This window comes from Pteropus medius, unplaced genomic scaffold (assembly GCF_902729225.1).
Source record: "Pteropus medius unplaced genomic scaffold, Ma_sr-lr_union100, whole genome shotgun sequence".
Classification (NCBI taxonomy): domain Eukaryota; kingdom Metazoa; phylum Chordata; class Mammalia; order Chiroptera; family Pteropodidae; genus Pteropus; species Pteropus medius.
The window spans coordinates 183,214-199,318 of NW_024350319.1; the positions used below are offsets into that span (position 1 = coordinate 183,214).

At 39.2% G+C, this 16,105-nt stretch overlaps 1 protein-coding gene and 1 pseudogene across 3 annotated transcripts in view; one reads left to right on the forward strand and one right to left on the reverse strand.

Annotated features, from left to right (window-relative positions):
* ROR1 (receptor tyrosine kinase like orphan receptor 1) overlaps nucleotides 1–16,105 on the forward strand; it is a 366,292-nt gene that overhangs the window by 80,570 nt on the left and 269,617 nt on the right. The window lies entirely within an intron of this gene.
* LOC120583581 (uncharacterized) lies at nucleotides 6,041–6,159 on the reverse strand (annotated as a pseudogene).

The window sequence follows — 16,105 nt, forward strand, 5'->3', positions numbered from 1 at the left end:
TTTATATTAGTTTTAGGTATGCAGTACAACGTTTAGACATTTATATAGTTTATAAAGCGATCCCCCCTATTACTTTTGTACCCATCTGGCACTATGCATAGCCGTTAAAATAATATTGACTATATTCCTTGTGTTGTACTCTACGTACCCATGGCTGTTTTGTAGCTGCTAATTTGTCCTTATTCATCCCTTCACCTTTTCCACACAGGCCCCCAACTCCCTTCTGGCAGTCACCAATTTGTTCTATCTGTGAGTCTATTTTTGTTTAATTTGTTCGCTTCTTTTGTTCCTGAGATTCCACATGTAAGAGAAATCATATGGTATTTATCTTTCTCGTCTGACTTATTTCATTCATCATAATACCCTCTAGGTCCATCTAAGTCATTGCAAATGGTAAGATTTCATTTTTTTTATGACCGAGTAATATTCTATTCTATATATATACCACACTTCTTTATCCAGTTGTCTATTTATTGATGGGCACTTAGGTTGCTTCCATATCTTGGCTGTTGTAAATAGTGCTGCTGTGAACGTAAGGTTGCATAGATCTTTACAAACGAGTATTTTGGTTTTCTTTAGGTAAATACCCAGAAGTACAATTGCTGGGTAAAAGGGTAGTTCTATTTTTAATTGTTTTGAGAAACCTCTAAACTGTTTGCCATAGTGACTGTACTAATTTGCAATTTCACCAATGAGAGTCTACGAGGGTTCCCTTTTCTCCACATCCTCACCAACGCTTGTTGTTTCTGATTTATTGATGATAACCAATCTGACAAGTGTGAGGTGATATCGCATTGTGGCTTCAGTTTACATTTCTCTGTTATGATTAGTGATGTTGAGCATCTCTTCATATGTCTTTTGGCCATCTGTACGTCTTCTTCAGAGAAATGTCTATTCAGTAATCCACAATTTTAATTTGTCAAAGACATCTCACTCCTTGGTGAGCCTGAAAACATTGGCACCCACCCAGTGTTCTTCCATGCTGGCCTGCAGTTCATTTTGCTTAGGCTGAATTTGACCCTTGTGCCCAGCCTGTGTGCCTCTGTGCCAGCCTGCCAAGTCCCTTGAGATAGGGTGCACCTTACTATCTCTTGTCAGGCCTGCTAAGAAGGGGCTTGTGTGCTATAGAACAGGTCTAGATAGGAGGCCCTTGCCACAAATCTGACTCACATTGTTCTCTTCACACTCTGGAGCTCAATCTACTTTCCTAAGCTTTTTTTTTTTTTTCCAGTACAGAACTTAGCTTTGTGTTGTTGGTTGTTAGGAACCCAACTTGTATTAACTGTAGCTGTAATTCTGGTGATCTTTCTCTGAGTAAGAAAGCAGCACTTGTGGAAGACCTTATTGTATTATTCTAGAACATTTGTTAGGCTTCCGGAAGAGACAGTATGCTTTCCATAAGAATTGGGCCTGGAGCCATAAAGGCATAGAGCATGATCAAAAGGAATCTTGCAACTGGATATAGTTCCTTTTGAGAGAGAGAGGTAAGTGAGTAACCCCAGATAGGCATCCTAACTCAATTTTCTAAATGGTTAATGCTTGGCTGACATGTTATGGTGCTAATTTGTTTATATTTGTATCACATAATGATATACTCTGTATAGAATGCGCTTTTGAAATTATTGCACAAATATTATAGCAGAAACAACTCAAAACACAAGGAAAAATGTGTGCGGGTTCACCATTTGTACAAATCAAACTTTTAATATATTTTTGGGTTCATTAATAATGAACCTGTTTGTGTATCCTCAACAGTATGGGTGAAACTATCCTGTAGAAACCATTTGGTATTCTGCTCTTCCCAGTTTCCCGCTCTACACACATCATTGTATTACTCACTGTGCTTCCCAAAATAATTATATCTGCATGTAGACATTTAGCTATTCTTATAGAACCCGTGGTTTTTAAATTCTGAGCATCTGGTGGAAGCTGCCACTCTCACTTCATCCAGGTATTTTATTTTCTCTTCTTAGTAAGAGGAGGAATGAGGGATGAGAGCAAGAAATGCAAGATGAGAGCAGTGCCCAGAGTTCATTGTCCAGGGCTATCTTTGGTGCTTTCACCAGAAACCTAGAGGGATTGTCTGTCAGAGTGAAACCTCCTTGCCTTTCACGTTCAAAGAAGAGAATTTAGGAGGAAATATTTGAGGGGCTCTGGGACATCAAGGAGTTAGATCCCTACGTTATTACTTTGAGTGGAGGAAGTTAGGTGCAGGTAAATGGTGACTAAAAGAACTAGCACCTTTGTTTATTTGGGAATGCTTTTGCACTTGGGTTTGAATACTTCTGAAGCTATAGGAGCTAGCTATCTCTTTTTTTCTTCCCTGTCCATCTGTTCTATGAGAACGAGCACTATCACTGGGCATACTGAGGTTGGAGTTGTTGATAACGTGAAGCTTTCTAAACGTTTCCAAAGTAAGCACAATGCACGTGGTATTTTCCAGAGAGAGTGGGGAGGAATAAGAAATGGCAGCTATGATGATGAGTGAGAGGCAGGGGAACCAGTGGAGAGGAGAAGAAGAGTGGCTTTGAGTCAGACAGTGGAGGTTAAAAATCTTTGCTTTGCTGCTAGGTTGGTGGTCTTAGGTAAATTACTTAATATTTCTGAATCTTTCTGTGAGAAAGATAATTACGGAGTCCACCTCACAAGGTTGTGGTGAGGATTAAATTGGATAATGTAAATAATGCACTTAGCACAATGCCTGGCATATACAGTAAGCACTCAATAAACATGAAGCATTATTACTATTATTGTTATTTCCTGTTTCACATTATGATCTGATTGCTTTTCAGACTGGTGACCCCGAACTAAGGGAGTAATGGGGTCTATGAACTGTTTTTAGTATTTCATACTCTAAGTGAAGTAGACAGTTCTGGTCATTGTAATAAGTACATGGTAGAGTCTTGAAACATGGCACCCATGGGGGAAGAATAACAGAAGGAGTCCTCATTGTTGAAAAAGTTGGGCTTCAGATGCAGGAAGTTAGCAAGGTCTTTGATGAAAGCTTATGGAATAAATAGAGGATGATAAGAGCAAAGGATCAGGATAGATTTGTATAAGTGGTCATTCCCTGGGGAATTTTGAGTCTTGTTACACTCGGGAGTCCCCAGAGTTCAGTCGTGTTAACTGGCGTGTTGAGCATGCTCTCATAGCCAGCTGCCTTCTTGGAAACTGGGAGCAGTGAGAAAAGTGCTAGGCAAATAGGAAACCAGTTTCTCTACCCAACTTGGTAGAGCGTTTGCTCTGGGCAATCAGACAGGCTCCAGGAGACATTTTTCTTTATCGTGCATATTTTTTTTTAGCTGTAATTTAAACTGACATCGCTTGGTTTTGACATTGCAACAGGGTCTCTGTGGACTTAACATTATGTTCATTTTCCCGTGCACATCCTCACTGGAGAACTGATGGATGTACACCAACATGGAAACCAGTTGGAATGGAAACCATCCAGAAAATGATTAGGGAGCTTGAAGCTTTCTGAAACTGGGCACAGTGTGTATTAATTAAGTCATTGTTTTAATGCAACGTGTCTTAGCTGGGGTCTCTTAACTTCCTGTTTTCTAGTTTTAATATTGAGTCACTAATTTACACTAATGAGACACTGTCAGGCTTAAACACCAATCTCGTACTATGTTTGGCAAAGTGTAAGATCTAACCTGAACGTGGCTTTGTAAAATCTTCTGTGTTAAACGTGGCGGAGAAATAGAAACAAACAAATTGCCTGGTTTCAACAGAAACTGTCAACATATACATCTGGGAAGAAATTTATGGTAAATATGTTTTACATTATACCAGGCGGTCTATAGTAGGTCCTATCAGTAAACAGCTAAATATCACTCTTTCCTGGTAAATTTGCATACTTATGTGTCTGTTGCGAAATGTTGTACACATCAGCTTTTGATGATCTTGTCTGTGGATTACCCACTAGGAGAATCGTCTCTAAAAATAGGAAGCAGCAAAGCATAGTGGAAAGAATATAAGTATAGGAGCCACACACATCTAGGCCTGAGTCTCAGCTCCCTCCTTAGCCAGATGCTTGGCCAGGTAACTTCTATAACCTCCTTTACCTCAATTTTTCTCATCCACAACACGGGGCTGGTGACATTTAAAGGGCAATGGTGTCGAAAGGTTTAGTAGAAATAATGCAAGTGGATAATGTAGTGCCTCACATATAGTTGATGCTTCCTTAAGGGTATATTTTAACACACACATCACCCAATCAAATTCATCTCAGATTTATCCAAGGCCACCCAGCCTTTCTTGGCCTTCTCTCCCGTTATTAGTGCGTGTGTGTTCTTGAAGGCTGTCCGATTTTATCATTTTATCATTGGTTCAGAGAATAATTAGGAAAGCAAACCTTACTACAAGCGCACCCAACTATCTTGCTGCGGGATCAAATACAAATGGTTTTTGGATTGTCTATTACTTATCTTTCACTTCTCTTCATTAGTGGTGTGATTGAAGACATAATTAGCTTCTTACTTTGTTAGTCATAATCTCTTGGCCTCTTCAAATCCCACAATAGTAAAAATATGTTGTGTTTTTATATCTCTTTTGGCTTCCCAAATCTAAAGAAAGCCAGTGAGAGGGTAAGAGAAGATGATCTGAGAGGTTGCTTACATTCCCAAGATTATCAGGGTATATTTATAATTTTATTTTTATGGAGACAGCATTCCTATAGAGAAGTATTCTTTCTCAATCTCAACTGGAATTGGAGATTGAGAAGTGATGGAGGAGACTCACTCTGAGCTGCCTTCACCAAATCCTGCTACATTTCTCTTTGCACTTAGTTCTGAAGTCATCAATGCTACATGGAGACTTTTGCCCTCTACTGATAGGTTTGTTCCTAGATTTAGGGTGGAGTTTGATGCCTCTGTTTGAATAATTCCAGCTACTGGTAAATGATGTTTTCTGTTTCAATTAGTATTGTAAACTATAGAGTAAAATATTTTTTTTGTTGGGAGATCTCGTTTCTCTTCTTAGTCTATTCCCCACTCTCATTTCTCCAAACCATTCTTTAAAAAACAAAACAAAGCAAACAGAACACCTGTATTGAGAAAACATTCAGAGGAAGTGAGCAGGCCTAAATCAAAGCCTTTTCTTGATATATGGTAGAATCCTGTCATCATCCTTTTGTTTGGCTAATTTCAATTGTTTTAGATTGAGTCTTGCAAATCTTTTGCTCCCAGTGATGGAGACAAAAAGTATGAAAAACTCTCAGAATTAGTTCAGGAAAAACATTCTTTGACTGTGGGAAAATTAATTATCCTTTCTGGAAGAATGCCTTGAAATAGCATAAGATTTTTATTATGTCTTTTACCAAATAATACATTGTTAAAAAAATTCTTTTTAAACTTAAAAAAAAATCATACTAATAGTAATCCTGAAAATATGTATGTGTCTTCATTTTAACAAAGGATACAGTAGTTCATGGGAAGTATTGTTTTAAATTTAAAGCCATTGCGGTGGTTTTAATTTTCTTTTTTTTTCACTTGGAAGTGCTTATATTCTGGAATGTGTTTATAGATCTTGACCTCAGATGCTTCTCCTGACTCAGAAATTGGAAAACATTTTGCTAGAGGGGCCAATAGCAGTGCCTGCTGCTGCTATAAGCTGGGCCTTGGGCTGACGTGTTAGGGGCTGGTTCTGTGGTCCAAGGAATTCCAGGATGCTAATGCCACAGTTTCTTGCTCAATGTAAAAACATAAACAGACAAGTCATACCCTAGGAACAAGATAATTGTTAATGAGATATGCTAATAAATTCATTAACAAAAGAAGAATTCGAGAAGGAAGTGGAGGAGAGAAATTACGTTTTTCTTTCATTCATAATTACTGTCTTGTTTTAGAATGCAGCTAGGCCTTTGGCTTATTTTCAAAGTGCGGTTTGTTTTACCTTTGTTCAAACTTGTCAAATTCTCAGTATAAAGCCCGATGAAACATTTTTTATTTTTTTTATTTTTAGGTGAGGCAACCCTTGGTTGACCTCACAGGTTGCAAGGACCGTGTCAGCTTACGATCTCTTTACTTTTTATTTTTTAAGCCTACAGCACCTGGTCTTCCTAGGTGGTCTCCCATCCAAGTACAAACCAGGCCCGACACTGCTTAGCTTCCGAGATCAGACAGGATTGGGCTCGTTCAGGGTGGCATGGCCGTAGACCGCTGAAAACATTTTTATTCTTTTTTGGGAAGTTGATTCTTTTGACCTCTTAAAGATGATTAAGAATCATAATTTGTGAGGATATTTTTGGCATTTTTTTGATAGTGGGTAGTGCAAGACAGGATAAATGGGTCATAGCAGAGTGTCAGAGTTCACATGTTCAGTGTTCCACCTAGTGCAGGAATCATCTTTGCTATCTATTCTTTTCACCTCTGGCGGATCTCACTGATAAGCGAGCCGATCTTCTACTTCTAAAACACAAGAGTTACTAAGCTAGGGAGCATTTTCTCCATTTAACACATACTGGCTGCTCAGCAAAAATTGATGAGCAAATGAATGATAAACCATTCAGGTCCTAGGGCTGCTTCTCACATCTTCTTAGGGTGGCATTTTAGGAAGATGGTACATGTATGCTCTTGAAATTTTTTTTCTAGAATAAACAGCCTCAGTTACCATACTCAGAGGACATTGTTCCTCTATTTCCCCACCTTCTTTCTCTTTGCTGGGCAAGTTCCAATTCGTCATTGTTGTTCTTAAAGTGTTGTAAAAATACCTGAATGAAATGCCTGAGATATAGCCAGATGAACATAAATTACAGTGGAACATTTCTCCTCTGGTTCTGAACTCCGTTATTATCCTATTAATGAAAGTAGAATTTATTGACTATCTCAGGGTCACCATGCTTAGATAGATAGTTAGTAGAGTGACCAACAGCCTGGGGCCAAGTGCCTGGATTATATTCAGACTCCACCACTGATGAAAGGCATGACGCTGGCATCTTGCTATATTCCATGCCATCCTTTTCCCCTCAGTTTCCTTATCTATAAAGTTAGGGATAATCACAGTACTTACATTATAGGTTACATTATAAGGAGCAAATGAATTAATTTATGCCAAGTGCTTACGACCGTGCCTAGAACGAAATAAGCTCTCTGTGTTGGCTTTTATTGAACTTACCATGGAAAGCCTCCAGGTCTTACTATCTGAAGTGCAGTTAACTTTCTCAAAGAGGCTTTAGAATTAGACAGGCTATGTTTAAATTCTAGCTCTGCCACTCTCTGTGTGTTCTTGGGCAAGTTACACCTTTCTAAGATTTTGCTTCCTTACTGCAAACAGGGCATAAAAGAATAAAAATAGTGTCTTCCCTATGGGACTATTGGAAGTTTAAATGAAATAATATTCATAGTGCTTGGCACATTGTAAATGCTCTAGAAATGTTTTCCGATAGTATCATTTGAATTTTTAAGCTCTAATTAAGATCCTGGAGGGCAGTGGACATGGTTTACGTTGTTTTGCCTTTTTCTCCCTTTACCTTGTATATAAGGACTGCTAAATTAAAAGAGTAAATATTTAAATTGAGTTTTCCCTTTGGGTCTTACCTTAGGTAAGTGGAAAACATGAAACATTTCTAAGTTATTCAAAATTGCATGCTTATAAGTTTATCGTGGTATTTGGCCTGATTGTTCTGAAGAATGTATTCGGTTTGCCACCGTGCTCTAATATGCTTGGGCTTTGGGATAAATAGCCTTGTTTGATCACTTCTCTCCTCATTAATTGCTGTCTAGAATTTCTAGGGAATCTTTAGGCTGGTAACTGCATGGCCCACCAGTTGGAGGCCTGTCTTCCCTTTCAAATGGCCCAAGAGATGGGTAAGTAATCAGATGAGGGACAAAGGTTATAGCCAATATTCTGGGAACTCTGGTATTCATTTTTCTTCTGTTCTAGAAGCTTTAAGCATGTGAGTTTTAAGGTTGTTGAGAAAGTGGGAGACTGTTTTTAAAAAATGGTTTATAGTTATTAATGTTTTCAAATCTTGGTTGGATTTTAAAGGTGGGTTAAACTGCTAAAGTGAATATAAATTAAAACCAGTTAAACAGAGGAGTCCCTCGTCTATTCTGTCTTTGGTGTGCTTAGAATTCCATAAATTTTATGGGTTTCAAAATACTTGCCTTGTTTTGAATGTTTCTAATAAGATGGAGTGAAGTGGCTTACACCTCATGAGATATGGAACTGTTACCCAGGAATGCTGTTTGGCGCACATCTAAAGAAAGCGCTGGTCTCTTGATTTATAAAAAATGTGTGGCTCATTTCCCTGGGACATGTGCATTATTTTCACAGAGGAATTTCATTTTTCACTCCCTCCCACCCTGTGCATCGCTTGCACACGTTTGCTGTGATTTCCAAATTTCTTCCCCTTCTCCCTCAAGCCACCTCTATCCAACTACCCCAAGGGAAAGAGATTATGTGAGGAGGAGGGACATTTTCTTAAATGCCTCATTCTCCTGCATGTGAGGGGCATGGTGAACTTGAGAAATGGTCTGAGTGTTAGCCCAGATGACTCAATGCAATTATGAAACAAATTGGAAACGGTTTCCATGAGAGAGAAGGACGAGACAACATGTGTTTATGTCAGCCCTTTCTTTCATTTTTTTTTTTTTCTGTCTCTCTTTTCTTCTTCATTTTTGCACTCTCAAGGCTTGATATTAGGTTGACTGTACAGAAACGAGGTCATGTTGCACCAGCCTCACCCTTTAAACCAAAATTCACTGAGTAGAGGCCCGTGTAGCTTATCTAATGAGAATCTTGTGCATTGCACTCTTACTTGTCAATGAAGTTGCCAGAAAAAAAGTAAATAGCTAGCTTTGGTTAAGAAAGCAATGACTTTTCTGCAGTGAAAATAGCCCTTTTTTGATTCTGAAACAATTTTCTTAGAAAATGAGAACATGAAAGGATTTGTGCTGACTTCTCTAGTTTAGATGTCTAATTTTTGATTTTTTAGTGAAGCAGAGTCATTTTCCTTTGGGTGCTTGATGTAGGGGAAAGAACAATTACCTCCAGTTCTGTTCTAATTCAGCCGCCAAGACCTAAAGAGTAAATAGGTTTGCTCGAGGTTCAAAGAAAAGTTCCACTGGGAGGAGTTAAATTTCTCTGTGTGGAAAGCCACGGTGGCTTAAAAATTGGCCTCTGGAACCAGATAGACATGGGTTCAAATTCTAGCTCTGCCACTCAGTGCGTATGAGTCGGACAAATTGCTTCATCTAAGTCTCAGTTTCCTCATCTGTAGGATGGGGATAATAACGCACACCACCTGATGTTATTGTTATGATTTAGTGACAATGTATATAAGGCAAGAGAGTAGAATCTGGCACGTAGAAAAAGAAAATGACATGGCAACTTGTAATTTTTATTCTTCCTTCATTTGTGAAGTTATGCTGAGATAATTGGCCTTGGAGGGAGTTAGGGTGAGGAGAAGTTTGTGGAAATGTAGGACGGGAGTGTGTGGAAGGCAACAGAGTTCCTGATAGAGCATAGCTGGGGACTCAGTAAATAGTATTTCTTCTTACTGCAAGCCAGAGGAGACCACTGTAGTTTTCTAAGGACACTTAGGGGATATTTATTTTTAGGGAAGATTCAGACTTCCAATTTAAAGAGGAAAATTCATCAGCTCCTATATTCAGGAGAAACAATTTATTAGAAATTTTGCAGGGGGGAGGAGTGGGGAAACATTAAAAGAATGAGAGTGGGACCCTCTGATGAATTTAGTAAGAATGTGTAAGACAAAGACTCTCTTTGTTGAGAAGCAGGAGGGCTGTCTGCAGGTGTAGCTTTCCAGGCTGCTTTTGGGTGGGTGTAGAGCCTTTCTTACCTTTGAGCCTAGATTCTGATCCCAGAAACATCCCTCCTGAGGTGCAGAGTGCTTCTCCGGTGCTTGCCTTCATGGACCTTCCTGGCATCTCACTAAATTCCATGCCATCCTTTCCCTCTTCGCATCTGCTTCCTTACCCCACTTTGAAAACAGCCAGGGAGTGGGTGGGCTGACGTTGTGGCCTCAGGGACTCCATAATGCCCTCTCTATCCTTCCATGTCAACATGGAATATGTAGCATATTCCACCTGGGGAATCAGGGAGAAGGAGGGATCTTTATAAGGCTTTATGTTTATAGGACTCATGTGGCATGCTTGCAAATGCTTGATTGCCAAACATACCTTTGCCTTCTCAAGCTTCTTATGTTCCTGTGTTTTCCTTTTGCTTTGAAAACGCCATCACCATTCCTTGGCAGTAAAGAACTGATTGGAAATAAACCTAATTGTTATTTATTTAACAGTCTCAAGCCATGCTGCTTGTGGCAGCCTCATGATTGTCTCTGTACATTTTCTCTGTCTCCTTATAATCTATTCTCCACATTGTAGCTTGAATGATTTTTTTTTCAAAAACAAATCTGATCACGAGCCTTCATTGTTTAAAACTCTTTTTTGACTTCCGTTTGCTTATAGGCTAAGGACCGAAATCCCTACTGTGGCTTGGCTTATGGGACTCTGTGGGTCTGGCCTCTGCTTGCCTTGCTCATGAGCACTGGCCTTTTTCATCCTTCATCCTTCCACCTTTCTAGAACACCTCATCTAAAGGTAGAGCCCTCTCCACCCCTAGTCACCACCCTCGTTCACCTCACGCGCTCTCTCTCTCTCTTTATAAACATGGTTAAACATTCTTCACAAGTTGTTACTGTTGTATGGTCATGGCTTTATTTCTCGTCAGTGTCCCCCACAAGACTGGAAGCTCCATGAGGGTGGACACCGCCGTCACTCGAGTCACCACTGGATGTGAAACCTGGAATGTTCTCAGCATTCACTCGTTCAATAACATTGTTTATGAATTAACTCATTTCTTCTCTAAAGGGGTTGACAATCTAAAATATTACAACTATATTGAAAGGACAATTTAATTTAAAAGGAAATAAATCATCAGAGGGAGAAATAGAAACCACAGGAAATTGGAATGTGTCAGGTCTCAGAGCTGAGAAGGACCATAAGCTTATTTGCAAAAAAAAAAAAAAAAAAAAAAAAAAAAAAAAAAAAATATATATATATATATATATATATATAAATATTCATTTATTTATTTAACTTCCTCATGGTAATAAGGAAGGCAAGAGAGAAAACTCAGATTACTTAGTTCTTATTACCTAGTGAGAGGAAGCTCATCCAGAGTGATAATTATTTTTTGGCATTAAATTTGCCCTGAAAATTATAAAATGAATACATAAAGGAAAATAAAAAGAAAAGAAACTAACTCTTGCTCCAATCACGAATGATGTGTGCTGTTGTGATTTTACCAAAGGAATAAGGTTTTGTGAGAGGGAGTGAGGCTCTGAGGTGGGACTGTAAGCCTGTGTATAATTTAGAGAGAACTCTTAACAACGAGGGAGATGATCCGTGGTCTGAGACAAAGGCTAAGGCCACAGACGTGGGGACCACCTCTCTTTTTGGCAGCATGTCTTATGTGTACTCTATGGGACTTCAAGGTGTTCTATGGGGGAAAAAGGGTTCTCTCGTCAGATACATTTACAGAGCATTGCATGCAATATCCTGGCCTGCTCTTGAAGGTGTGTGGTGCACATCAACCCATAAAGACCTTGAGAAGTCTCACAGCCAAGAGATGTTGTGCAATTATTTAAATCCAGTGCTTCTCAAACTTAATTCACCACAGAATGGTCCTCAGAACAGATATGGGGAAACATTAACTTAGCAGTTGTGGGGAGAAAGAATATGAGGTCAGCATGTACGATCAAGGCGGTGTCATCTACTTCCTTGAGAAGAAAGTTGAAATAGAATTAAAAAAAATTTGTAACAGTGGAGTGGGGTGGAGATGTCCAACAATTAAAGGTTAGGGGAGTGAGAGTCTTCCCTTTATGAAGATGATGTGGACCACGCTTATTCCACAGAGCATTTTGGTCATTAGGAGGACAGGTTGCTGGGTGTGAATTCAGGATCCTTCACGTCTCCTGGGTGACCCAGGAAATTACCTAAGCTCTTGATACCTATTTTCTCATCTGTGAAATGTGAGTAATAGTAGTAATGACTACAAGGATTCTTCTGAGAGTTAAATGAGATGATGCTTGTGTAATGCTGAGAACAGTACCTGGTCAAGGAATCGCTTAATAGATACATTTTGGCTATTATTAGTATTACTGATTCAATGATGTCAGAGATTTAGTAAGCATGAAAATATATTAGAAACTTTTACTCAAAATCTAGTAATTTGTAATAGCCAAATTATTTTTCTCCTGGGTCCTTTTCTAGCTTGAGGCGAGTGATAATATTTGTAGAAGCAGATGGGGTAATAGTTTCTCAGGTGAGAAGACCCTGTGCTCTGTGAACAGAGGGGACTGCATTGTGTGGTCCTACTGGTATTGCTGTGGAAGTCATGCTCTGTGCAAGTACATCCAAATCAAAGACCCGATGGCTAAATCCAAGTAAGACCCAATGGCTAAATCCAAGTCTTCCTTGATAATCTTTTAAATTATTTCTTTAAAAGAATCCTTCCCTATAAAAGAATCTGAGTTTAGTAAATTTACTTGTGACTTAATTTGAGCTTCGATTTGGGCCTCTTGTTGATTATGTTATTATATATATTTTTTGGTTTCTAGGAAGTTGAATGAAAAGATAGGACGTTTGGTTTTCTAGCTACTCCATAAACAAAGTCCCATACCACCTTTCCTTCCTTCCTTCCTTCCTTCCTTCCCTTCCTTCCTTCCTTCCTTCCTTCCTTCATCCTTCCTTCCTTCCTTCCTTCCTTCCTTCCTTCCTTCCTTCTTCCTTCCTTCCTTCCTTCCTTCCTTCCTTCCTTCCTTCCTTCCTTCCTTCCCTCCCTCCCTCCTTCGCATCCATCCAATAAACATTTATCAGTCACTCATCTTAGGTAAGAACTACTAACCACTTCCAATTTACAAAGCACCTTCATAAAGCCCCAGAACGTGGTTTGAATATAGTACAAGGAATTCTAAACAGGTCTCTGAAAATTATTTATGAAAAGCAAGGGGACTTTGATCTATCTTGACTTTCTTACTTTCCTCATTTACAAGTTTTGTTCTGTGCACATTGTGATTCTGCAAGAGTGATATTAGAAATTAACTTAAGTTTGAGATCTGAAATATCCATTCTGTAAGTAGAGAGGCACAGAGAAGGGCTCATTACTAAATGATTAATAGTAGTCGGTGATGACGCTGGCCCTGATTTGACCTTTACATAAGTATCACTGCCCCCAGACTTGTCCCAGGGGCTATCTTTAACAGCACTGGAGTGTGATAATAAGTGAGACTCTTCAGGAATTTTTCTTTTCGGTTGAAATGACTGTCTCTGAAGAGTGTTCCATGGGGAAGCAATCTTCATAACACAGCTTTCTTGTAGATAAAACTTTGGCAGACCCATTTTCAACCCTGGCATTAGACTTCCTAAAATAACTATCAGCTAATGGATATTTAGGATACATAAAGCTGGGAATGCGATCAAATTGGTTCCAGGCCTAGTATGTGTATTAAATGAGGGCTATGAGTAACAAGACCAATCAGGCAGCATTCTCAGGGAGCTCTGTTCAGAACCAGGTGGAGAAAGTTCTTATGTAGTGATCAGTTATTATCCTCCAATATTAATTGCAATTAATGTAACTGATCAGCTCTTGCCACTACCAGAATGATTTTGGTTATGCGGATCTTATTCATATATGGGGAAATTCACTTTCTAAATGCTAGATCTCTAGTAAATGAAGCATTCATCCAACAAACATTATTGCATTAATTTTATGCCAGATACTTTGCTAAAACTAGCAATACAGATGTGAATAAGGCATGACTTCTGTCCTATAAAAAAATTATAATAGTATAAGGTTTTCACTTTAGTGTCAGATCTAATCAGTTAATCGGTACCTGGAGGGCTGTGTTGGGAAGAATTCTGAGGCTTCATCTGGATTTAATGATTGATTAGCACAGTCTTCCATGAGGGTAGGAGAGGGGATCATGGCAGATTTAACCACTATTTGCTGTCCCTAGTCTTTGGGGAGATAAGCAGTTGCAACTCAGTATGTTGGGTACTGTAGTAGAGGATCATAGGGGTTGCTCTGGAAATACCTAATTCTGCCTATGGAGCAGAGAATGATTTCATAGGCAGGTGGAATTTGAAGCTGAGACTTGAAAAATTAATAGTTCACCAGGTGAAAAAGCAGGCAAAGGGCACTCTAGGCAAAGGAGGCAAAATTAAAACACGGAAGGGATAGTAGGATGTGCTTGGGAAAAGACAAGTTGTTCTGTATAACAGGGCGAATGAACAGCTTTGCAAAGGCCAGATCACAGTAGTTTGTACATTAAAGTCCAGGAGGACAATGAGACAGCACCAAAGAATAATGATTACTTGATAAATATTAATCTGTAAGGAAGTCTCCATAGCTCTGGCCTTTAGCCTGTTCTGTTCAACTTTTATGTCAATGACTTGTTTAGACAAAAATGACGTACATGGTGATAAAATTATTAGAAGACACATTGAAAGGTTTTTGAATCTATCGATGACTTATGTGATGACTTTAATCTGAAGCCAGATGCCTCAAACAGCTTGAATGACTCTAACTTAATAGAGAAAAATATAAATTGGACAAGAACAGGATGGAGGAATGCTTGGTCTGGCAATACTATATTGTAAAAAGGGTCAGATTGGGGTTGCAAAGGTCACTAGTCCACAGTGTGATGTGGCCACACTGAGAAAATAGTAATGATGAGCATGGAATGTTCAAAAAGGTCTAATAGTCCTATCTTCTATTATATTCAGACCACAGAAGTTCATTTCTGTAAAGAATTTAAAGTTAAAAATCAGCTGGCATGTGTCCAGAGCAAAACAACCAAGATGGAGAAGTCTTTTGTGTGATGATTTTAGGGTCGCTAAACTTGGAAAGAGAAAACACAAGAACCGTCCTCAAAATTTTTGACAATTATTGGTGGCATAAGAATTGGGTTTATGTTGTATAGGATGTTGAAAAAGGGGCAGACATTTCTGGAAAGCAAATTTCAGCTCAGTTTCTAAGTGGGGCTTCCAAAGATAAGATCTTCTCCAAAGTGGAAAGGGCAAATAGTAAGTTTCCTCCCAGAAGTGATGATACAGAGAATGGATTAACATTTGCTGGAGATATCGTAGAAGGGATTTTTATATTAGATAAATGTTTGGACTCATATGCCCTTCCAACTCTGAGATTTTTTTATTCTAGAGAAAAAAAAATCTCAATACCGTACTGTATTTGCTGAAGTCAGAAAATGAACATCTATAAATTTGAGCCCAGCCTTTAAGTTGAGTCTCTTGATTGAGTTGACGTCTTGTTGGAGCAGGTCTCTTGATCTGCTATGATGACAATGGAGCCTTTCTGCCCCTCATCTGGACTTTCCTGTTTCATTCTTAGAATCCTCATCCTCTTTAAAAACAAAATCTCCTCCTTCCCTTGCTTTCTTGGCCACTCAAAAACACCAATAAAATATTTGCCCAGGAAAGAAGGCACCTTCCTATAAAAATAACCTATGGCCTGGAGGACAAGACATGAAAAGCCTCATTTCCCAGCTCTGGGCTTTTGCTAAAACCTGTGTTATGACTGGGTGAAATGAGCTGGCCTTAGAGAAAAAGCCAGACAACATGAGGGAGCCCTTTGGCTGATTGGCATTCTCTGCCATTTGCAACTCTGTGTAACCCATGTTGTCTCTGGCCGCCAACACCCTGTGTCAGATGTTTTGCCAGCTTCAGATCTGAGTCTGATTTCTCATGCCAGGTTCATCTTGTTGTTACTGTATAAAAGAGGTTCTCACCATCATGATACTCCTCCTACCTCCTCTAGGAGAAATCTTTATCCAAAGGGATCATAGGATTGTGGGTGAGAGGGCAGTGTGGATCTGCTGTCCATGTGACAGCTACCAGAAGGGAGGGGAGGAAGCCAAAAATGTGCATGGCGTGCACCAATCCAGCTCCTGCTCCTAGTTTCTTCCAAAACCTGCCTGTTAATCACCTGTTTACATTGCCAAGAATGCTTGATTGGGTAATGATAGCAGGGGAAAAGCAGTGAAAGGAACATCACAGGTTTTGCTCAAGTAGAGTAATCCCTTCCTGAGTTACAGGCGTTTCGGTGGCTTTGGTGCAGACAG